Genomic DNA, 26139 nt, shown 5'->3' on the forward strand with positions numbered 1-26139 from the left:
ATGTCTGCAGTTCTCCTCTCACCCACTGTCGACTATTACAACGATGAGGAGGAGCTAGACAGCGTCAACAGGAAGACAGATATTGCCAATGAGCAGGACGATGAAGACTACCTGGAAGTAAAAGAACAGATGTACCAGGAGAAATTGACATCTCTCAAAAGACAGTGACAGCAGTTATAGGAAGGCACTTTGCAGGAGTATCAGAAAAGGATGAAGAAACTAGATCAGCAATACAAGATGGAATAGCAATCCGAACAGCATCAGCAGCAACAGCCAGACAAACCCAAATCCCCCGGGGAGAAGAAAGTCATCGTAACAAAGGTTCTTGGAACAGTAAAGTGGTTCAATGTACGAAATGGATATGGACTCATCAACAAGAATGATACAAAGGAAGATGTGTTTGTACATCAGACTTCTATAAGAGAGAATAACCCACGGAAATACCTCCGCAGTGATGGAGACGGTGGAACTGTGGAGTTCGACGTAGTGGAAGGGTGAAGAAGCAGCAAATGTAACTGGTCACAGAGGAGTTCCAATCCAAGGAAGCTGACATGCCGCAGACAGAAACCGTTATTGTTGCTGCAACCCTCACCACCGAGGTCCACCACGTAATTACCAACAGAACATTGAAGGTGGGGAGAAAGGAAATGGAGCAGAGTCAGCAACAGATGGAGGAAACCAAGATGATCAAAATCAGCAACACTCTCCTCACAGAAGACACCTTGTTGTCGCTATGGTCACCGCCCACAATATAGCAACCAGCCTCAGGGAGAAATTACTGAGGGTGGTGAAATAAATGAAAACCAGGTTGCTGGGGAAGAAGGTAAACCTAACAGAGGACAACATCAATCTCATTCAAACAGAACAGCTTTTGCACAAGGTAAATCTTGAACAATTTTTTCCTCCATTGAGAGTCATACACTTAATCCTTTACGGGAAAGTTTCTTTTGCACGTACATATTTTGAATCCTCAGCCAATGTGTCTTGTTTTTCACAAAGAAGTTTGGAAGCAGCATCAAAACAGAGGTGAATTCTGACAAAAAACTGTAAGGTTTCTATTGTTGCATTTTCACACGTGCTGAATGTGCATCTGAAGGAATTCTCCCTCTTGAGCCAGACAAATGGCACTGCAGGTAATCCTTAATATCAGCAAAACTGTACTTTAACAGCAGCTTAAGAACAATGGAGGGAACAACAGGATTTCGATCAATTGCTGCACCAGATGGTGAAAGAGTACTGGTAAAGTACTGAACTTTCTGTGAGTCATTGGATTGCCCTGACTTTTGAATAACTAGTTGATGCACCATCAATAACTCTAGGAGACTGGAAGTGAACCATAGACTTTCATTAACAGTGAAAAGGGAGCACGACATCTCGGAGACTGAGGAAGGGGCAGTGCCTCCAATCGCCTTTATACAGGGGTGTGTGGGAGGAGCCACAGGAGCAGTCAGCAGGGGGGCGTGTCCAGACAGGTATATGTAGTTTACCACACTAGTAGAGACAGCAGATCACCAACCACTTCTTTTGTTGGTGGCAAGTCATCTTTGAAGCAGACCATGGAAACTCCCAATGCTCAGAGGTCAACTTTTCATGACTTTTATATGGAAATCTGCATAAAAAAAAACAAGTTCATTGACAGACGTTGTTACTCAGAGGGGCAGAGAAGAACCCCCTAAAAAGACTTGAGTTATAATTATTATTATTATTACGTTACTTTGTTATAATTTCATATTATTAATGTAGCTTCCATGCCCCCAATTTACCCCCATTCGCCTAGGGTGAACCACCGTCGCCCCGCCAATAGTGCAATACTTCAATGTAAATACGGTGTAATGCCCCCACAGTACATGCTCTTAAAACAAATACCAGACAATACACCAAAGGCAAGTAAATAATTGCAATTTTATTGTTACTTCTTAGTGATGGGTTAGTAGAAACAGATAACCTAAATGTGCCAAATCAAATCAGTTTGTGCACATAATATTTTAATATGTTGGAGCTCACGTCTTCAGTTCCATCCACAACGACCTACTGAGCCTTTGGCCACCGTCCGAACTGCCGATGTCCAGTATCCGTCGCTCTGAAACCGCTGCCCACTCCACACACATCCGTCCTCGCTCTCCTCCCGAAAAAGACCGCGAACTCCAGCTCAGCTCACAGATACAAGATAGCGTAACAATTCTCCATTTGTTAGTTCCCCCCTTATCTGCAGTCATAACCCAAACTTCCAGCTACAGAAACCCATTACGGCATTAAGTAACGTTACAGAGAAGCCATTTCATTATAACCATACAGAGAAGCCATTTTGTTAGTCTGAACAGTTAACACCACAGTTAATGGTACTGAGAGTCCTACATTAAATTACTAATTAAACAGTGTGTGAGTATTTGCATATTAAGGGTATACATACAGTATTTGTTTAGTGTAAAAAAGGTTGATACACTTTTTAAATAAAAGGGGAGGAGTGTGCCATATAGTCTTCTGTATAATATGGGACTATTTTATGTCATAGTAACATGTTATTGAGTATGTGCTATTGGGCGCATATTGATCTGTATATATGTGTTCAATTCGGGTTCCATAAGTAAAACGCTCTGTTAACTTAGCTCCAGTCTCTAGCATTTTTATTAATGATATCATTGTGTAAACGGCCACATATACAACAGGGGCAAAAAAATGGTGGATGAACTTAATAAGTATTTTGCGTCAGTCTTCACTGTGGAAGACACTAGTAGTATGCCAGAAATTCAAGAATGTCAGGGGAGAGAAATGAGTGCAGTTGCTATTACTAAGGAGAAGGTGCTTGGGAAGCTGAAAGATCTGAAGGTAGACAAGTCACCTGAAGGAGATGGACTATGGAAAGAGGAGAATTCTGAAAGGTAGCTGAAGAGATTGTAGAAGCATTACTAATGATCTTTCAAGAATCACTAGATTCTGGAATGGATATGGTGGATTGGAAAATTGCAAATGTGACTTCACCCTTTAAGAAAGGAGAGGGCCAGTGGAAAGGAAATTTTGGGCAAGTTAGTGAGAATTCAGTGGTTGGGCAGATTTTGGAGTCCATTATTAAGGATGAGGTTTCGGGGTACCTAGCGGTGCATGATAAAATAGGCCAAAGTCAGGAGAAAATTTTCCTGACAAAACTGTTGGAATTCTTTGAGGAAATAACAGGCAGGATAGACAAAGGAGAGTCAGAGGATGTTCAAACAACACACACAAAATGCTGGTGGAACACAGCAGGCCAGGCAGCATCTATAGGGAGAAGCACTGTCGACGTTTCGGGCTGAGACCTTTCGTCAGGCCCAACTGAAAGGAGAGATACTAAGAGATTTGAAAGTAGCAGGGGGAGGGGGAAATGTGAAATGATAGGAGAAGACCGGAGAGGGTGGGATGAAGCTAAGAGCTGGAAAGGTGATTGGCGAAAGTGATACAGAGCTGGAGAAGGGAAAGAATCATGGGACAGGAGGCCTCAGGAGAAAGAAAGGGGGAGGGGGGGAGCAGTTTACTTGGATTTTCAAAAGGTGTTTGACAAGGTGTCACACATGTGGCTGCTTAGCAAGATAAGACCTGTGGTATTACAGGAAAGATACTAGCATTGATAATCCTGCCGAAGGGTTTTTGCCCAAAATGTCAACTGTTTACTCTTTTTCATAGATGCTGCCCGGCCTGCTGAGTTCCTCTAGCATTATGTGTGTGGTTACATTAATAGAAGATGGCAAGAGGCAAAGAGTTGGAATAAAGGGGGCCTAAACTGGTTTGCTGCTAGTGACGTGGTGTTCCACAGGGATTGACGTTAGGACTATTTTTCACGTTATATGTCAGCGATTTGGATGACAGAATTGAAGGCTTTCCGGCCAATTTTGCAGAGGATACAAAGATAGGTAGAGGGACATGTAGTGTTGAAGAAGCAGGGAGTCTGCAGAAGGATTTGGCCAGATTGGGAGAATGGGCAAAGAAGTGGCAGATGGAATATAGTGCAGGGAAATGGATGGTCATGCAGTTTGGTAGAAGGAATAAAAGTATAGACTATTTTCTCAACAGGGAGAAAACTAAAAAAATCAGATGTATAGGGACTTGGGAGTCCTTATGCAGGATTTCCTAAAGATTAACTTGCAGTTTGAGTTAGTGGTAAGGAAGGCAAATGGAATGTTAGCATTCACTTCAAGAGGTCTAGAAGATAAGAGCAAGGATGTGATGCTGAGGCTTTAAAAGGCATTGGTTAGACCGCATTTGGAGTATTGTCAGCAGTTTTCAGCCCCTATCTAATAAAGATATGCTGGCATTGGAGAGGGTCCAGCAGGAATAATCCTAGGAATAAATAGGTTAATGTATGAGGAGGGTTTGATGGAGTTTAGAGTAATGAGAACGGTTCTCTATTGAATATTGAAAGGCCTAGATGGAATGGATGTGGAGAGGATGTTTCCTATAGAAAGTCTAGGACCAGAGGCACAACCTCGGGTTAGAGGTATGTCCATTTAGAACAGAATTGAGAAGGAATTTCTTTTGCCAGCAGGTGGTGAATCTGTGGAATTCATTGTGGAGCCTTTGTTTAAAACATACTCAATGACTTGGCCTCCACAGCCATCTGTGGTGATGAATTCCACAGAATCTTGGTTAGTAAGGGCATCAAAAGTTATGGGGAGAAGACAGGAGAATGGGATTGAGAGGGATAATAAATCAGCTATGATAGAATAGCAGAGCAGAATCAATGGGTCAAATGGCCCAATTCTGCTCTTATGTCTTATGGTCTTAACACCATGACCACATTGATCACATTACATTAAAATAAACTTTTGGTTATTTTTTGTTTTAATTTTGTTTTATATTGTAAAAATAGTGCTTAATTAATGTTTGTTTTTCTTGTGAATGCTTCTGATCTGTTGCTATGTGATGTCATTGAGTACATCTACAAGTAGTTGCATCCATCATCCAGGACTCCCACCATCCAGACCAGCTCTCTTCTCTCTGCTGCCATCAGGAAGCTGGTACAAGAGCTTTAGGTCCCACACCACCATGTTTAGGAGGAGTTCTTACCCTTCAAATATCAGACTTCTGAAACAGTGTGGATAACTTCACTCAACTCAACATTGAACTGATTCCATACCTGCGGCTACACTTTCAAGGACTCCTGCTCTCAGTTTGATTTATTTCAAGTTGAAGTTTAATTGTCATCCAACCATGCACATGTATAGTGCCAAATGAAACAGCGGTTCTCCGGGGCCAAGGTCAAAGACACAGTACATACAGTCACACATAGTGGACAGCATGTATAGCTATAGTTAAGATAGTCACAAAATTAAAAATAATATTACTACATGCTGTCACGAAATAAATCATGAAGTAAATAAGTAATACTGAGAACATAAGTTGTAGAGTTCTTGAGAGTTCATAGGTTGTGGAATCAGTTCAGAGTTGAGCTGAGTGAAGTTATCTACTCTGATTGAGGAGCCTGATTATTGAAGAGTAATAGCTGTTCCTGAACGAGTCCATGAGTCCCACTGATGATTCATGGGACATTGTCCTGAAGCCACATTCCTGCAAGACCAAGAACAATATCAAGTTGCTTACTTATTTTTTATATTGGCTTTTTGATATTTGAATAGCTTGCCTCCTTTTGCACATTGGTTGTTCTGTTAGTCTTTGTTTCTGTGTAGCTTCAATAGATTTCAATAGGTCCATTTAATGTCAGAGGAACATATACAATATATATGCTGAAATTCTTTTTCTTCACAAACATCCATGAAAACAGAGGAGTGCCTAAAGAATGAATGACATTTAAACATTAGTATCCCAAACTCCCCCACCAGGTGCCCCCTCCCACACACAAGCAACAGCAAGGCAACGACTGCCCCCTCCCCACCAGCAAAAAAGCATCAGTACCCTCCACCGAGCACTCAAGTGTGCAGCAAAGCATCAATGAAGACACAGACTTGCAGTACCCCAAAGACTACTTGTTCACCTGGTAATTCAACATACCACAGACTCTCTCTCTCCCTGATAAAGGGAAAAAAAGGTGTCCCCTTTTCACTGAGTCTATTACATTCACTGTTCCCTCTAAGCTGTGCAGGTGCACAGCAGTGCAGTAACTGAAATACTGCCACGCACATAGCCTTTGTTGCAGGCAGCTGGTATGTTCATTCATATAACGTTTTATTAAAGTGCTGTGCAGTTTTCAAACTGTGAAAAAAAAATTCTGCTCAGAGGAATGGTTGGTCCATGCTGCTGTAAAAAATGTTAGAGGGAATGTTGTTTGAATTTCTTTGTTCTACTGTAAATGCCTGCAAGAAAATTTTGATAATAAATTTACCTTGAGCTTTGAACAATGTGCTCGGGATGTTGCTACAAGTAAGTTTTACATTGTACCTGTGCCAACATATATTTGTGCATGTGACAAAAAGTTCCACTATGACTTTGATATGTCACTATTCCAGTTTGACACCAGGCAGTTAAAACAGCTTCCAATGTCATGTGTCAAAGTCCTTGGTGGTTTGGCAATGGAAAACAATCAAATGTGGGGAAGTGAAGGTGTGAGTCAAACTTCATGGTGGTGTAGTTTTGAGTTCAGTCAGCTCCCTTGACAGTATAAAGATGTAATTCCTACACTGTCAGGGTCTGGAGCAGTTACTATCCAGCAACCATCAGGCTCCTGAATCAACGTGGATAATTTTACTCACTTCAACTCTGAACTGATTCCACAACCCATGGATTCACTTTCAAGGACTCTACAACTCATGTTCTCAGCATTATTTATTTACCTTTTATTATTATTTTCAGTTAATTCATTTTTTTGGTATTTGGCATTTTGTCTGCAACTGAAGAATAGCCACATGGGTTGATTGAATTCCTTGGTGGTGAGCAAAGAATGAACTCTTTGGTCTGTGGCATGGAGTTGATTCTCGTGTCGTGGTTTCAGTCACACTTTCCGCAGAGTTAGCGGTCTCAGAAGTATTTGATAACTGCAGTGTATTTTGCCGACTCATAATGTCTGTAGAATTCCTGTGGTCACCAAAATCCTGCCAACTCCTCAACAATGAGAAAGTTGGGCCCACACTTGTTGAGTGGTTAACCATTTTGGCCACACAAAGGACTTTGATTGGTGTTACTGACCACGTGTGGCTCACTGTAGTTCTGGATATATGTGTCATGAATCCTTAGGACCAGGGAGGGATGCTGGATAGCGGCAGGTCTTGACATACCGTAACAAAATTTATTTGAGTTTATTAGAGTTGTTTAATGACTACTTTTATCATTAAGCGCTCATTGCATTTTTCATGACACTCATTACGTGAATAGGGTTTCCTTATGCATCTTGTTCTCAAGTGATGAGTTTCTGATTTCGACCCGCACAGGTTTCCTGTGTTTTATGTTCTATTTAATGTTATTCTGGACCAGCACTCACCACTGAGTCCTGGATTTGCGCTCTGTGTGAGCTACCTTTCCGTGTGCTTGTCCCGTGTAAGTGAGCTCTTAATTTGACCATTGCTTGTATTATTCTCTAAATAAATCTTCATTCTTAAATTCCACTATCGAGTCCTGAGTTTGCTCCTCACCTGGGTCAGCTTGTCTGCAGATTGTTACAGTCTAGAGGAGCATAGAATGAAGAATAGTACATCACAGGAACAGGCCTTTTGACCCATGAAGTCTGCCATATTAAACAAATTATCCTCTGCATAACCATGATCCATATCTCTCCACTCCCTCCATATTCATATGTCTAACAGCCTTTAAATGCCACTACCCAGAGACAGAGTAGAGGCTCTGAGCCTCTATTCACTGGAATTCAGAAGAATGAGTTGTGACCTAATTGAAACCTATCGAATATTGAAAGGCTTCAATAGAGTGGATGAAGAGAGAATGCTTCCAATGGAGGGAGAGTCTAGAACCAGAGGACACAGCCTCAGAATAGAGGGGCATCCTTTTAGAAGAGAGATGAGAAGGGATTTCTTTAGTCAGAGAGTGGTGAATCCGTAGAATTTGTTGCCAAAGGCAGCTGTGGAAGCCAAGTCTTTATGTATATCTAAGGCAGAGGTTGATAGATTTTTGATTGGTCAGGGCATGAAGGGATATGGAGAGAAGGCAGAAGAGTGGGACTGAGAGGGAAATCGGATCAGCCATGATGAAATGGTGGAGCAGACTCGATGGGCCAAAATGGCCTAATTCTGCTCCTATATATTATGTCTTATATCTGCTTCCTACTTACCTCAGATATCCCTCCACTTTTGAAGTAAAACTTCCCCTGTACTTCTCCCTTAAAATTTCCTCCTCTCACCTTAAAGCTATGCCCTCTTGACATTTTTACGCCGGGGTAAGATTCTGACTGATTACCCTATCTTTTATAAACTTCTGTCAGGTCCCTTCTTAGATAGTGGAGACACTGCTGTGCCTTGTTCATAGGGGTGATATCAAGGGGCCAGGTGAGTCATCCGTGATGTGAACTCCCAGGAACTTGGTGCACTTAACTCTCTCTATGGAGGAGCCATGTATTTCAGCCTCTTGTTGTAGCTCATGCCCTCCAGGCAACATCCTCTCCTGCACCCTCTCCAAAGCCTCAATGTCCCTCCTGTAATGGGGCAACCAGAATCGCACACAATATGCCAAGTGCATTCTAACCAAAGTTTTATACAGCTGCAATACCAGGGAAGTGTAGCCTGTTGACTACAGAGGGCAGCTTAGATCTCTTTCATGGCCAAACTAAGGAATTACAGTCAAAATGAATCTCTAAGATCAGGGACTGTCTATTAGACAGGATTGCCAACAATTTAGAGTTCCACAAGAAGAGATTATGCAGGCACTAGTAATGATTTTTCAAGAATTACTAGATTCTGGAATGGTTCCAGAAGAAAGGAAGTTGTAGGCCAGTTAACCTGACTTCAGTGGTTAGGAAGATGTTGGAGTCCATTATTAAATATGAGGTTTTGGGGTACTTGGAGGCACATGATAAAATAGGCCAAAGTTAGCATGGTGATCTTAATGGGGAAATCATGCCTGACAAATCTGTTGGAGTTCTTTGATGAAAAATACAGTAACTATTTAGATAGTCAAAAGGTGGTCAGTGGATGTTGTCCTCTTGGATTTTCAGAAGGCCTTTGACAAGGTGTTGCACACGAGGCTGTTAACAAGATAAGAGCCCAGGGTAGTACAGGAAAGATACTAGCATGGACAGAAGACTGGCTAACTGGCAGGAGGCAAAGTGTTAGAATAAAGGGAGCCTGTTCTTTTATTTTATTTATTATTTATAAGGTGTGGGCGTTGCCAGCTAAGCCAGCATTTATTGTCCATCCCTAGTTGTCCTTGAGAAGGTGGTGATGAGCTGCCTTTTGGAACTGCTGCAGTCTCTGAGGTGTAGGTACACTCACAGTGCTGTCAGTGAGGGAGTTCCATGACTTTGTTCCAGCGACAATGAAGGAACGGTGATATGCTGCCAAGTCAGGATAGTGACTGACTTGGAGGGGGATATCCAAGTGGTGGTGCTCCCAGGCACCTGCTGTTCTTATCCTTCTAGATGGTCATGGTTGTGGGTCTGGAAGGTGCTGCCTTAGGAACTTTGGTGTGTTGTTGCAGTGCATCTTGTAGATAGTACACACTGCTGCAACTCTTATGGGGGAGATTTGGTAATTACCACTGAATCATTCCCAGAGACCCAATTATACGCTGAGGACATGAGTTCAAATCCCACCATGGCAGATGGCAAATTTGAATTCAATAAAAATATCTGATGACCATGAAACCATGTTGATTGTCATAAAAACCCATCTGGTTCACTAATATCCTTTACCTGGTCTGGCCTATATGTGACTCCAGACCCACAGCAATGTGGTTGACTCTTCAATGCCCTCTGAAATGGCCTAGCAAGACATTCAGTTGTATCCAGCCACTATTCTGGTTGGCAGCTGGTGACTAGCAGTGCTCCGCAGAGCTTGGTGTTGGGATTGCTTTTTTTCACATGAGATGTAAACAATTTGATAAAAATTATTGATGGTCATGTGGCCAAGTTTACAGACAATACAAAGATAGGTGGAGGATCAGGCAGTGTTGAGGAAGCAGGGAGTCTGCAGAAAGAAATAGACAGATTAGGAGAATGGGCAAAGAAGTGGCAGATGGAACAGAGAAGGGAAGTGTGTGGTCGTGCACTTTGGTAGAAGGAATAAAGGCATAGATTATTTTCTAAGTGGGGAGAAAATTCAAAAATCAGAGGTGCAAAAGGGAGTTGGGAGTCCTTATGCAGGAATCCCTAAAGGTTAACTTGCAGGTTCAATTGGTGGTAAGGAAGGGATTCCTTTCAAGAGGACTAGAATATAAGAACAAGAATGTGATGCTAAGGCTTTATAAGGCATTGGCCAGACTGCATGAAATATTGTGAGCAGTGTTGGGCTGCTTACATAAGAAATGTTGAGCTGGCATTGGAGAGGATCCACAAGAAGTTTACAAAAGTGATTTCAGTAATGAAAAGGCAATTTGAAGAATGGGGTGGGGGGGGGATTCTTATTGAAACCTATCGAATATTGAAAGGCCTGGATAGAGTGGATGTGAAGAGGATGTTTCCTATGGTGGGTGAGTCTAGGACCAGAGGGCACAGTCTCAGAATAGAGGGACGTTCATTTAGAACAGAGATGAGGAGGAAATTCTTTAGTCAGAGGGTGTTGAATTTGTGGAATGTGTTGCCACAAGTGGCTATGAAGGGTAAGTCATTGTGTATATTTAAAGCAAAGATTGATAGATTCTTGGTAGTCAGGGAGCCAAAGGTTACAGGGAGAAGGCAGGAGAATTGGGTTGAGAGGGATAATAAATCAGCCATGATGGAATGGTGGAGCAGACTTGATGGGCCGAGTGGTCTAATTCTGCTCCTCTGTCTTATGGTCTAAGTATATACTTTGGCAGTGATTAAATCAAATTTAGGTGAATCCCACATCCCAAGCCATCAGGGTGATCAACCCACCCAACCACATTCTGCACCACCACTACTTTGTCATTTCCTGTCAGAGTCACCTTGTGTACAGACACTCCTGTGCCTAACATCACTTTAGGTACATACAGCCAGTCTGTGTATATCTATTGTGTTTCTTATTATTGTGTTCTTTTTGCATATTGTGATTTTTTAAATTCTGCATCAGATCTGGATTAACGGTCACTTTGTTCTTGTGTACTGATGAACGACAATAAATAATCTTGAATTTTGAATCCACTTGAGCACATAGAAAATGAAAATTGACTTATAAACCTTTTGTAGCCATTATTATATTTAGACTTGTCATTTCCTACTTTCATCTGTAACCAACAGCAATATCCTCTTTTGACCTCCAGTAGCAGTGTAGGGTGGCTAAACGGAAGGGTAAACTTTTTGGATAAATATACTGTACCTTCTCCTTTCAGTTGTTTCTTATACTTATAGCTGCTGAACAGTGGTCCAGCTGTAAAATATCAGAAGTAAAAACACTGCTGGAACACTTCCAATGAGGCTGGGTGGGGTAAAGGAAAAGTATTATTGAACTCAATGATCTCGGGTGGGAGTCCAGGGTAATGTTGGGACAACAGCTTCACTTCCATTTTATTTCAGTCTACCAATGGAATGGTTGTTCTCATAATTTTACATACCAACACTAAATGGCTGCCTCTTCGAGCTCATCAGCGGAAATAGCTTAAATTCCTCTTGAAATGTATTTTTTTCCCTTTTAAGGTGGCAGTGGTTCTACCATGGTCCCTGATCTGCAACGGAACTCAAAACTGAGGGTTTTTCATGGCAATAAGTTCGCGTTGTCGTAGTTCACCAACTGACTGGCCGCTTTCCAACATTCTCCAGGTGCAACAGGGAAGACATCAGCGTGTGGCCCTGTAAACGACCGATTCCAGGCCAGCATTGCTGACTGAGGCATTGCAGGAGAAGGAACATCAGGATTTTTCTGTGGCAGATGTGTGGGCGGAGGTCTCTGTACCCGAGTGATCGCTCCCTCTCTCCCTTTCTCTCGATGGTGGCAAGAGTTTGCTGCTGATACTTGAGAGTCTCAGAATAAAGAGCATCATGGCAGACTGTAACAGCGACTGTTAGTCTCCCCTTTCACTGAGAAATGGGTGACATCTCTCTGTCCCTTGGTAGTGAGAGAGAGAGAGAGAGAGAGAGAGAGAGCCTGTGCCATGTTGAACTGCCGGGTAAACAGCAGTCTGCATTGACTGCAGATCGTGGTGCTTTGCTGTTGGTGGTGGGCTCTGATGCTATTTGATGAAGCGGGCAGTGGGGAGGGTTGATGCTGCTCCCTCGAGCAGGGGAGGTGGGAGAGGGGGCTTAGGGGTTCTAACCTTTTCCTGTTGTTCATTCTTTTGGGGTTCTTCTAATTTTTGTGGATGTCTGTGAAAAGTAAGTATTTCAGGTTGTATGCTGTATACATTCTCAGTAATAAACAGAACTATTTCAACTGGAAAACTGTTACTTATAGTGAGAGGAAACTGGAGCACCCAGAAGAAACCCACGTGGTCACAGGGAGACCATACATACTCCTTACAGACAGCGGCAGGAACTGAACCCTGATCGTTGATCACTGGTGCTGTAATAGCGCTACGCTATCTGCCACTTTACTGTGCTGCATAATGCTGCATAATAGCATAATACTCTTGTAGCGCTGACGACCCAGGTTCAATTCCACCCCTGTCTGTTTTCCCCAATGATCAGGATCAGAATCAGGTATAATATCACCAGCACATGCCGTGAAATTTGTTATCTTTGTGGCCACAGAATAACGCAATACTGAATAATGGAGTATAAAACAACGATTTACAGCAAGAATATATATAGTACATGTATACCAAATAGTTAAATAAGCAGTGTAAAAATTTTAAAAGATTCAAGATACAAAAAAAAACTTTATTGTCATTCTAACCGTACATCAGCTGTGCAGGGCAGAATGAGACAGCGTTTACCAGGGGCAAGTGCAATCATAACATAACAAACGCAACAATAAATAATAAACACAACAATAAATAGTAAAACACAACAGCCACATGTCAGTTAAAATCAAGTTATAAGTGTCCAGTGCAAGTTAAAACTGTCCAAAGCAGAGTCAGGTAGAGCAGCTATTTAGCAGTCTGACTGCCTGTGGGAGGAAGCTGTTTAGTAGCCTTGTGGTTTTAGTTTTGATGCTCCTGTAACGTTTGCCTGATGGCAGAAGAACAAACAGTTCATGGAGAGGGTGTGAGGGGTCTTTAATGATGTACCATGTCTTCTGGAGGCATTGACTCTGAAAGAGGTCTTGGACAGAAGGTAGAGAGACCCCAATAACCTTCTCTGCTCCCCTAACTACCCTCTGCAAGGCTTTTTTGTAGGTAGCACTGCAGCTGGAGTACCAGGTTGTGGTGCAAAAGGTCAGTACACTCTCAACCGTGCCTCTGTAGAATGTAGTTAAGATGTTAGTGGGGAGTGATGCTTGTTTAAGCTTCCTCAAAAAGTGCAATCTCTGCTGGGCTCGTTTCACAATCCCAGTGGTGTTCCTGGTCCAGGTGAGATTGTCCGAGATCTGCACCCCAAGGAACTTGATGTTTTCCATTCTCTCCACTGTGGAGCCGCTGATGCTGAGGGGTGTGTGCTCAGGCTGAGTCCATCTGAAATCGACGATCATCTCCTTAGTTTTGGTGACATTAATCTTCAAGTTGTTGTCACTGCACGAGTTCTCTAGGTGTTTCACCTCCTCCCTGTACATTGTTTCATCATTTTTGCTGATGAGCCCCACCACTGTGGTATCATCAGCAAATTTAATGATTAGGTTCTCCTTGAATCTGGCTGCACAGTCATGTGTTAGCAGTGTAAACTGCAATGGGCTGAGCACACAGCCTTGTAATGAGATAGTGTCTAAGGGTTCAATGTCCATTTAGAAATCAGAAGCTGTTCCTGAATTGTTGAGCGTGTGTCTTCAGGCTTCTGTACCTTCTTTCCGATGGTAGCAATGAGAAAAGGGAATGTCCTGGGTGATGGGGGTCCTTAATGATGGATGCTGCCTTTTTGAGACACGTCCTGGATACCACGGAGGCCAGGACCCGTGATGGAGTTAACTAAATTCACAACTCTCTGCAGCTTACTTTGATCCTGTGCAGCAGCCTCGTTCCCATCACCACCCACCCCCCCACCAAGCAATACCAGACAGTGATGCAGCCAGTTAGAATGGTACATCTGTAAAAATTTGTGAGTGTTCAAATCTCCTCAAACTCCTTATGAAATATAGATGCTGTCATGCCTTGCTTGTAGCTGCATTGGTATGTTGGGCCTGAGGTAGATCCTCAGAAATGCTGACACTCAGGAACTTGAAATTGCTCACTCTTTCCACTTTCGATCCTTCAATGAGGACTGGTGTATGTTCCCTTGCCTTACCCTTTCTGAAGTTCACACTCAGTTCTTTGGTCTTACTGATTTTGACTGCAAGGTTGTTGCTGTGACACCAGTCAACCAGCTGGTATATCTTGCTCCTGTACACCACCTTGTTACCATCTAGACAATAGTAGTATCCTCAGCAAATTTATAGATGGCATTTGAGCTGTGCCTGGCCACACAGTCATGAGTGTTGAGAGAGTAGAGCAGTGGGCTAAACACACATCCCTGAGTTGAGCCAATGTTGATCGCCAGTGAAATGGAGGTTATTTCCAATCCGCACAGATTGTGGTCTTCTAGTTAGGAAGTTGAAGTTCTAGTTGCAGTGGGAGGTACAAAAGCTTAGGTATTGGAGCTTTTCAATTATAACTCTAGGAATGATTGTATTAAACGCTGAACTGTAATCAATAAACAGCATCCTGACGTAGGTGCATGTGTTTACTCCACGTGCTATGGTTGCTTCCCACACTCCAAAGATGTACAGGTTAGTAGATTCATTGGTCACACGGGTGCAATTGGGTGGTGCAGGCTCATTGGGCTAGAAGGGACTTTTACCATGCTGTATCAAAGGATGAAAGAGAGAAAGAAAAGGAGGAAAAAATGAATGATGGAAGAAAGAAAGAAAGAAAGAAAGAAAAAGAAATGAAGGAAGAAAGAACGAAAGAAAATCAAAGCCCAGAATGTGAGGGATTTTGAAGACATGATTTTCTCCCCAAGCAAGAGCTGTACCACACCAAACTACAGTATATTTAAACTGCAAAATCTGCTTTCTTTACTCTAATAAGCTTCACTTGGAATCCTTGCAATATTATTGCACAATGAATTAATTATCTCCTTCTTATGGTTCCCTGAGTCACTGAAGGTGGGAAAGAATTTTTTATAGAACATGTTGCATTTCTTTCAGAACATCCAAAATGCTTTCCAGTCAAAAAAAAGTGTGATGTCTGTGGAATGATGAAAGTACAGCAGCTGTGTGGTGTACGGCAAGCTTCCAAACTTAGCAAAATTATAATAATCACAGAAGTATTTTTTCAGGTGTTGAGGGAAGGGGTAACTATAGACCCAGTGGACAGGTGAGAAACATCAATCCTCCCTGAAGTAATACCACTGAATCTTTGTTTTCTGGAGAGTGCAGTCAGGACCTTAGTGTAATGTGTCTTCCAAAGAATGGAGCCTCCAGATGTGTGGAGTTCTCTTAGTGCTATACAAGAACCTTAACTGGAATACTCCTGAGGAGAACCCAAAGCTTGACCATTTTGCCTCAGGGCAGGGAGGGTGCACATTTTTAGTAGTGTAAATAAACTCTAATAATGACTATTGTAGGGGAAAGAACAGTGAGGGATAAATGGGGATGTTGATTGTGAGAACCACAGAAAACTCCTAGAAGTAGAGACACGGAATGTACCAGTGATGATGTCCAAGGTTCAGGATCTTCACTAGTTATGTTATAGCGTGTGCCCATTGTTGTAATATAAATTTCGATTTACTGTTAGACCTGTGGACATTATTTTACTCTGTAATCAGGACCTGTTTTGCCACTTAATGGAGGCCTCCTGCAGCCACCATTCTGTTATCAAAATGCAGTTTTACTGATAATCTCATCAACTGAGGATGTAAAATCTCTACCAAATTCATGCTCAGGTAGATCAGCTTTGACTGGTGTCCTGGTGCATGTCAGTTTTTAATAAATCGCCCATTATTTCGAACAACAGGTCCATGTGATCTTTCAGTTTTCCCCTCCAATGACTTACTGAATTATTGTTTCTTCATATGGCAGCCCAGTAACATAGAAACATATAAAATAGGTGCAGGAGTAGGCCATTCGGCCCTTCAAGCCTGCACGCCATTCAGCATGATCATGGCTGATCATCCAACTCATATCCCTGTACCTACTTTCTCTCCATACCCCCCGATCCCTTTAGCCACAAGGGCCATATCTAACCTCCTCTTAAGTATAGCCAATGAACCAGCCTCAACTGTTTCCTGGGGCAGAGAATTCCACAGATTCACCACTCTCTGTGTGAAGAAGTTTTTCCTCATCTCGGTTCTAAAAGGCTTCCCCTTTATCCTTAAACTGTGTCTCCTCATTCTGGACTTCCCCAACATCGGAAACAATCTTCCTGCATCTAGCCTGTCCAATCCCTTTAGAATTTTATACATCTCAATAAGATTCCCCCTCAATCTTCTAAATTCCAGTGAATATAAGCCTAGTCGATCCAGTCTTTCTTCATATGAAAGCCCTGCCATCCCAGGAATCAATCTGGTGAACCTTCTTTGTACTCCCTCTATGGCAAGAATGCCTTTCCTCAGATTAGGGGACCAAAACTGCACACAATACTCTAGGTGTGGTCTCACCAAGGCCTTGTACAACTGCAGTAGAACCTCCCTGCTCCTGTACTCAAATTCTTTTGCTATGAATGCCAACATACCATTTGCCTTTTTCACCGCCTGCTGTACCTACATGCCCACCTTCAATGACTGGTGTACAATGACACCCAGGTCTCATTGCATCTCCCCTTTTCCTAATCGGCCACCATTCAGATAATAATCTGTTTTCCTGTTCTTGCAACCAAAGTGGATAACCTCACATTTATCCATATTAAATTGCATCTGCCATGAATTTGCCCACTCTCCTAACCTATCCAAGTCACCCTGCATCCTCTTAGCATCCTCCTCACAGCTAACATCACCACCCAGCTTTGTGTCATCTGCAAATTTGGAGATGCTGCATTTAATTCCCTCATCTAAATCATTAATATATATTGTAAACAACTGGGGTCCCAGCACTGAGCCTTGCGGTACCCCACTAGTCACTGCCTGCCATTCTGAAAAGGTCCCGTTTACTCCCACTCTTTGCTTCCTGTCTGCCAACCAATTCTCTATCCACATCAATACCATACCCCCAATACCGTGTGCTTTAAGTTTGCACACTAATCTCCTGTGTGGGACCTTGTCAAAAGCCTTTGGAAAATCTAAATATACCAGATCCACTGGCTCTCCTCTATCCACTCTACTAGGTACATCTTCAAAAAATTCTATGACTCGTCAGACATGATTTTCCTTTCACAAATCCATGCTGACTTTGTCCGATGATTTCACCTCTTTCCAAATGTGCTGTTATTACATCTTTGATAACTGACTCTAGCATTTTCCCCACCACCGATGTCAGACTAACTGGTCTATAATTCCCCGGTTTTTCTCTCCTTCCTTTTTTAAAAAGTGGGGTTACATTAGCCCCCCTCTAATCCTCAGGAACTAATCCAGGATCTAAGGAGTTTTGAAAAATTATCACTAATGCATCCACTACTTCTTGGGCTACTTTCTTAAGCACTCTGGGATGCAGACCATCTGGCACTGGGGATTTATCTGCCTTTAATCCCTTCAATTTACCTAACACCACTTCCCTACTAACATATATTTCTCTCAGTTCCTCCATCTCACTAGACCCTCGGTCCCCTACTATTTCCGGAAGATTATTTATGTCCTCAGTGAAGACAGAACCAAAGTAGTTATTCAATTGGTCTGCCATGTCCTTGTTCCCTAAGATTAATTAACCTGTTTCTGACTGTAAGGGTCCTACATTTGTCTTGACCAATCTTTTTCTTTTCACATATCTATAAAAGCTTTTACAGTCAGTTTTTATGTTCCCTGCCAGCTTTCTCTCATAATCTTTTTTCCCTTTCCTAATTAAGCCCTTTGTCCTCCTTTGCTGGACTCTGAATTTCTCCCAGTCCTCAGGTGTGCTGCTTTTTCTGGCTTATTTATATGTTTCGTCTTTGGACTTGATACTATCCCTAATTTCCCTTGTCAGCCACGGGTGCACTACCTTCCCTGGTTTATTCTTTTGCCAAACTGGGATGAACAATTGTTGTAGTTCATCCATGCGATCTTTAAATGCTTGCCATTGCATATCCACCGTCAACCCTTTAAGTATCATTTGCCAGTCTATCTTAGCTAATTCACGTCTCATACCTTCAAAGTTACCTTTCTTTAAGTTCAGAACATTTGTTTCTGAGTTAACTATGTCACTCTCCATCTTAATGAAGAATTCCACTATATTATGGTCACTCTTACCCAAGGGGCCTTGCGTGACAAGATTGCTAACTAACCCTTCCTCATTGCTCAATACCCAATCTGGAATGGCCTGCTCTCTAGTTGGTTCCTCGACATGTTGGTTCAGAAAACCATCCCGCATACATTCCACGAAATCCTCTTCCTCAGCACCCTTACCAATTTGGTTCACCTAATCTATATGTAGATTGAAGTCACCCATTAAAACTACTGTTCCTTTATTGCACGCATTTCTAATTTCCTGTTTAATGCCATCCCCAACCTCACTACTGCTGTTAGGTGGCCTGTACACAACTCCCACCAACGTTTTCTGCCCCTTAGTGTTATGCAGCTCTACCCAAATCAATTCCACATCCTCCAGGCTAATGTCCTTCCTTTCTATTGCGTTAATCTTCTCTCTAACCAGCAACGCTACCCCACTTCCTTTTCTTTCCTGTCTATCCCTCCTGAATATTGAATATCCCTGGATGTTGAGCTCCCATCCTTGGTCACCCTGGAGCCATGTCTCTGTGATCCCAACTATATCATATTCATTAATAACTATCTGCACATTCAATTCATCCACCTAGTTACGAATGGTCCTCGCATTGACACACAAAGCCTTCAGTCTTGTTTTTACAACACTCTTAGCCCTTACACAATTATGTTGTAAAGTGGCCCTTTTTGCTTTTTGCTTTTTGCTCTGGATTTGCCTGCCTGTCAACAACGTAGTGGTTAGTGCTAGAAATTATGCTTAGGGTTCAATTCTGACCATTGTCTGTAAAGATTTTATATCAGAGGATCCCAACCTGGGGTCCACAGACCCCTCAGTTAATGGTAAGGTTCCATGCCATAAAAAAGCTTGGGAACCCCTGGTTTATATGTTCTCCCTGTGACCATGTGGATTTCCTCCAAGTGCTCCAGTTTCCTCCCATGTTCCAAATTCATACGGGTTGGTAAATTGTGGGCTGGCAACTTTGGCACTGGAAGCACAGAGACATCCTTAGACTGTGTTGTTCATTGACGCAAATGATGCATTTCACTTTTCATTTCAATGTACTGGTGACAAATTAAGTCAATCTGTTTACTTAATTGTATTAGACTATGTTGTTTTGCATAGCATGGCCCAGGAGGGGCAGATGCAAGTATGTTCTTTTGGGAGTTGGGGTTGGATTGATCTTCATCTGGCATCTCATCCTCATTCATTCCAACATGGGTGGTCCTGAGTTGGCATCGCCTGATAGAGTCCTTGAAACATGCAAGTCTCCAGACGACATCAATGTGTTGATCCAGGTTGTGGAGGATATTAGACTATAAGACCATAACACATAGACAATAGGTGTAGGAGTAGGCCATTCACTGTGATCATGGCTGATCATACACAATCAGTACCCCGTTCCTGCCCTCTCCCCATATCCCTTGACCCCGCTATCTATAAGAGCTCTATCTAACTCTCTCTTGAATGCATCCAGAGACTTGGCCTCCACTGCTTCCTGGGGCAGAGCATTCCACATATCCACCACTCTCTGGGTGAAAAAGTTTTTCCGCATCTCATTTCTAAATAGCCTACCCCTTATTCTTAAACTGTGGCCTCTAGTTCTGGACTCACCCATCAGCGGGAACATGCTTCCTGCCTCTAGCGTGTCTAATCCCTTAATAATATATGATCCCTTATAATATATGTTTCAATCAGATACCCTCTCATCCTTCTAAATTCCAGTTTATACAAGCCCAGTCGCTCCAATCTTTCAACATATGACAGTCCTGCCATTCTGGGAATTAACCTTGTGAACCTACGCTGCACTCCCTCAATCACAAGAATGTCCTTCCTCAAATTTGGAGACCAAAACTGCTCACAATACTCCAGGTGGGGTCTCACCAGGGCCCTGTACAGCTGCAGAAGGACCTCTTTACTCCTATACTCAATTCCTCTTGTTATAAAAGCCAGCATGCCATTAGCTTTCTTCACTGCCTGCTGTATCTGCATGCTTGCTTTCATTGACTGATGTACAAGAACACCTAGATCTCGTTGTACTTCCCCTTTTCCTAACTTGACTCCATTTAGATAGTAATCTGCCTTCCTGTTCTTGCCACCAAAGTGGACAACCTCACATTTATCCATATTAAACTGCATCTGCCATCCATTTGCCCACTCACCCAACCTGTCCAAGTCACCTTGCATTCTCATAACATCTTCCTGACATTTCACACTGCCAACCAGCTTTGTGTCATCAGCAAATTTGCTAATGTTACTTTTAATCCCTTCATCTAAATCATTAATGTATATTGTAAACAGCTGCGGTCCCAGCACCGAACCTTGCGGTACCCCACTGGTCACAGCCTGCCATTCTGAAAGGGACCCGTTAATCGCTACTCTTTGTTTCCTGTCAGCCAGCCAATTTTCAATCCATGTCAGTACTCTGCCCCCAATACCATGTGCCCTAATTTTGCCCACTAATCTCCTATGTGGGACTTTATCAAAAGCTTTCTGGAAGTCCAGGTACACTACATCCACTGGCTCTCCTTTGTCCATTTTCATAGTTACATCCTCAAAAAACTCCAGAAGATTAGTCAAGCATGATTTTCCCTTCATAAATCCATGCTGACTCGGACTGATCCTTCTACTGCTATCCAAATGTGTCGTAATTTCCTCTTTTATAATTGACTCCAGCATCTTTCCCACCACTGACGTCAGGCTAACCGATCTATAATTCCCTGTTTTCTCTCTCCTAGGAGCAGAATTAGGCCATTTGGCCCATCATGTCTGCTCCACCATTTCATCACGGCTGATCCCAGATCTCACTCAACCCCAATTTCCTGCCTTCTCCCAGTATCTTTTCATGCCTTGTCCAATCAAGAATCTATCAACATCTGCCTTAAATATACTTACAGACTTGGCTTCCACAGCTGCCTGTGGCAATGAATTCCACAGATTCATCATTCAGCACTTGTAGTAATAGACTTCTAGTAAGCGCGCTATGAGGTCATTCTTACACTCAGCCATGAGTCAACCTGTAGTTGGGGAAGTGATGACCTCCTCCTGTTAGACTGTTTGAGATAACTTATTTTTTATTCTTTCTTACTTCTCTTCTCTTCTAATATTTATATCTGTGCACTTGTAATGCTACTATGACACTATAATTTCCTTTGGAATCAATGAAGTACCTATCCATCTATCTTTCTATCTCTCTGGCTAAAGAAATTTCTCCTAATTTCCATTCGAAAATGACGCTCCTCTATTCTGAGACTGTACCCTCTGGTCTTGAATTCTCCCACCATGGGATGCATCCTCTCCACATCCACTCTATCGAGGCCTTTCAATATTTGATAGATTTCAATGAGGTCACCTCTCATTCTTCTGAACTCCAGTGAATACAAGCCTAGAGCCATCAATCACTCTTCATATGACAAGCCGTACAAACCTGGAATGATTAGCGTGAACTTTCTTTGAACCCTCTCCAGTTTCAGCACATCCTTTCTAAGATAAGGGGGCCAAAACTGCTCACAATACTCCAAGTGAGGCCTCACCAGTGCTTTATCAATCTCACCATTACTTCCTTGCTTTTATATTCTAGTCCTCTTGAAATGAATGCTGACATTGCATTAGCCTTCCTCACCACAGACCTAACCTGCAGATTAACCTTCAGGGAATCCTGCACAAGGACTTCCAAGTTCCTTTGCTCCTCAGTTTTTTCCACTTTCCCTCCATTTAGAAAATAGTCAACCCTTTCATTTCTTGTACCAAAGTGCATGACTGTACACTTCCCAACACTGTATTCCATCTGCCACTTCTTTGCCGGTGCTTCTAATCTGTCTAAATCCTTCTGTAACCTTCACTTCCTCAAAACTACCTGCCCTCCTTTTATTTTTGTATCATCTACAAACTTTGCAACAAAGTCATCAATTCTATCACCCAAATCACTAACATATAATGTAAAAAGAATTGGTCTCAACACACCCTGTGGAACACCACTAGTCACCGACAGCCAACAAGAAAAGGCTCCCTTTATTCTCTCTTTGCCTCCTACCAATCAGCCACTGCTTTATCCATGCTTGAATCTTTCCTGTAATTCCATGGGCTCATAGCTTGTTTAGCAGCCTACCCCTCCTCTGAAAATCCAAGTACACAACATCAACTGATTCTCCTTTGTTATTTCTCCTGTTATTTCTTCAAAGAATTCCAACAGATTTTATGGCAAGATTTTCCCTTAAGGAAACCATGCTGACAATGGCCTAGTTTATCATGTGCCTCCAAGTACCCTGAAACCACATCCTTAGCAATCAACTCCAACATCTTCCCAACCACTGAGGTCAAACTAACTGGCCTACAATTTCCTTTCTTCCAGCGCCAATCTGATTTTCCCCATCTACCTGCATATTGAAATCCCCCCCACCCCCGACTATTGTAACATTGCCTTTTTGGCATGCAGTTTCTACCTCCCTTTGTAACTTGTAGGCCACATCCTTACTATTGTTTGGGGGTCTGTATACAACTCCCATCAGCATCTTTTTACCCTTGCAGTTCCTTAGGCCTACTCACAATGATTCAACACCTTCTGATCCTATGTCACCTCTTCCTAATAACTTGATTCAACTTTTTGCAAACAGAACAATGTCACCCCTTGCCTGTTCTTTTGTTACCATGTTTATCCTTGGACATTAAGCTCCCAGCTATAATCTTTTAGCCGTGATTTAGTTATGCCTACAACATCATACCTGCCGATCTGTAACTATGCTATAAGTTCTTCTACCTTATTCCTTATTCTGCACACATTCAAGTATAACACCTTCAATCCAGAGACTACTACACTAAAGTTCCTATTTATCAGCTTTGCCCCTACCTTTCTACATGACTAAGACAACTGCGCTGCTCCAAAGAGTGCTATATGAAGTCGTTCTTACTTTTGGCCATTAGGCTCTATAATGAGTCAACCTATAGCCAGGGAAGTGATGACCCTCTCAAGTTAGACTGTTTGAGGTAACTTATTTTTTATTCTTTCTTACTTCTCTTCTAATATTTGTATATCTGTGCACTCGTAATGTTACAGTGACACTGTAATTTTCTTTGTGATCAATAAAGTATCTATCTATCTATCTATCTATCTATCTATCTAGATTCCTAAAATCTCTCTTCAGGACCTCTTCACCTTGTCTACATATATTATTGGTGTCAATATGTACCAAGACTTCTCACCTTCACCCTTTGAGTATACCGTGGACCCGATCCAAGACATCCCTGATCCTGGCACCAGGGAGACAACATACCATCCGGGTGTGTCTATCGTGCTCACAGAATCTCATCTCTGTTCCTCTGACCACTGTCACCACTGCAGTCATCTTCACCTTTCTGGTCTTCTGAGCCACAGCACCAGACTCAGTGCCAGAGACCCAGTCACTGTGGCTCCCTGCTCGTAGCTTGTCCCCCTCAGCAGTATCTAAAGTTGTATATTTATTGTTGAGGTATACAGCCACAGGTGTTCTCTGGACTGGCTGTACATTTTCCTCTCCTTCTCCTGACAGTCACCCAGTTACCTGTCTCCTGGAATCTAGGGGTGACTACCTCTCTGTAACTCCTCTCTATCACCTCCTCATTCTCCCGTATAAGTGGAAGGTCACCGAGCTACAGCTCCAGTTCCTTACTACGTTTTCTCAGGAGCTGCAACTTGGTGCACCTGGTGCAGATGTATTTATCTGGGACACTGGAGGTCTCCCAGACTTCCTACATCCCACACTGACTCCAGAACACTGCCCCTAGAGCCATTCTTACTAATCTACTATGTCCTAACAGATAAGACCATAAGACATAGGAGCAGAATTAGGTCATTTGGCCCATCGAGTCTGCTCCACCATTTAATCATGGCTGATCCTTTCTTCCCCTCCTCAGCCCCACTCCCCAGAAGTAAGGAATGAACAAATAGGGGGGGGGGAGAGAAAAGAGAGAGGAGAGAGAGAGGGAGAGAGAGAGACCACTCTACCTGTACTTGTATTATTCTTATTGGCCCTTTCTTATGAACCCCTCTTGCTGATTGGCCATTCCTTAACTCAGAAAAACTGCCACAAAATTCTGCCTTTGAAATATCGATTGCCCTCCTGATTAAAAGGTTGCTCTTTTTATGCAGCTCTGACATGTATTATCCAAATCCAATTAATATTATTAATAAAAACATGTTTTTCTGGATGTCAGGGTTCAATCGAAATGGCCTGACATGAGCTGAAAGGATGAAAGTTGAGGTATTAAGATGTTTTGTTGGTAAAAGAATAACTCAGATGTAAGGAATTTTGGATATTATTTATTACATGTAACTTCCTCTTGCTTGCTTAACATAATTTACCATGATTCATAACCCCAGCCTTGAGAAGACTTGTTATGAAGAGGGTTATCATTCACAAAGAAATGATTGTTGGCTGACCTCTCATTTACATCATATTTGCGTCTTAGTTCATAATCACCTTGGTTGCACAAAGTACATCATTGAAGATTGTTAATGCAGTCTGGAGGAACTCCTACACCATCAGAAGCTTGGCTTAGATGATGCTTAAAACAAGATCGTCTTAGGTGGTCCCTGAGGTCACCTTCTTCTCTGAGTATCATTGCCTTGTTGTGGTGTAGAGGTGTGGGAGTTCCTGAGAACCTGACAGCAATGCTGTCTGGAGTTAGCTGTCTGTTGATTAACTCTTGTTCAGGTCACCCATAGTGGTAAAGTCAAGGGGGGAGGTTCCAGATAAAGAGCAATCCAACTAGTGGTGGAGCTGGCAAAAGATGATGACATATCACAATGGCAGTGAAAGTGGTGGATGGCTGCAGCAGTGAAGTGTCCCCAGTCATCTTGCATTGACCACAGTCACCTGACCCTGGTCTGTCAAGGACCATATGGTGACTGCCCGCATATCAGCCTCCCCACGCTAAACAAAATCACACACAGGCCTTCTCCGTTGAGGTAATTCTCCCTAACATCAATTGATTCAGCTCCTGAATTTGAAACAAAAATCAACAGAATCACCGCTTGGAAGTCTAAGCAAAACCAGTATGCTTAATAGCAGTAAATGTAATACTTCAGGATTTGCAGGAAACATAAGGACTATGGGGTATCCACCACAAAATAATAATCATAATCAACATTAGTCTAGCCCCAAATTTAAAAAAAAATCAACTGCACTCACCATTGATGTTTTCAGAGAAGCACAATCTGTCTGTTGTTGTGATTGGTGGCGAAAGCATCAGTGATTTTCTGGATGTCGAGTGCCTTGGTCCTCCGGCTGTTTATGGCCAACAGGCGCAAGTTGCTATTCTGGGCATCACCGCTGCTATTCCTTAGGTAGCATTTGAGGCATCTGAGGCAAGAGAAACTCCGTTCACATGAGGCGGATGTCACAGGCAGAGTCAGTGATATGCAGATTAGTTTGTATAAATCTATAAATGCATCACGGTAGGGTCTCATTAGAGCTGGAAATTCCACTGTGCCATTCACTGTCTGTCCTTGCTTTTGTTTTGTCTCCAGCAGATGCCGAACCTGATGTAGCTCTGCAGTCAGGTTCTCTTACGTCACTCCATAGTATTGGGCCATTGGCCAAAGGCAATTCTTGTGTAGGGAGAGCTTGTGTCTGCTGAGACTCCAGTCAGAACACCCCAGTCTCAATTGAGAACTGTCTTTACATTTGAGTCAGAAATCTGTCTATAACTGGATAGAGACAGTGCTTGCAAAGGTCATCAGAGGATGTGACAGGTGTGTGTTCGGTTTGGG

The 26139-nt window shown here is 42.6% G+C and overlaps 1 pseudogene; it reads left to right on the forward strand.

The window, feature by feature from the left end:
* LOC132385051 (Y-box-binding protein 1-like) lies at positions 1-25713 on the forward strand (annotated as a pseudogene).
* The last annotated feature ends 426 nt before the right edge of the window (positions 25714-26139 follow it).

This window comes from Hypanus sabinus, chromosome X2, assembly GCF_030144855.1.
Source record: "Hypanus sabinus isolate sHypSab1 chromosome X2, sHypSab1.hap1, whole genome shotgun sequence".
Classification (NCBI taxonomy): Eukaryota; Metazoa; Chordata; class Chondrichthyes; order Myliobatiformes; family Dasyatidae; genus Hypanus; species Hypanus sabinus.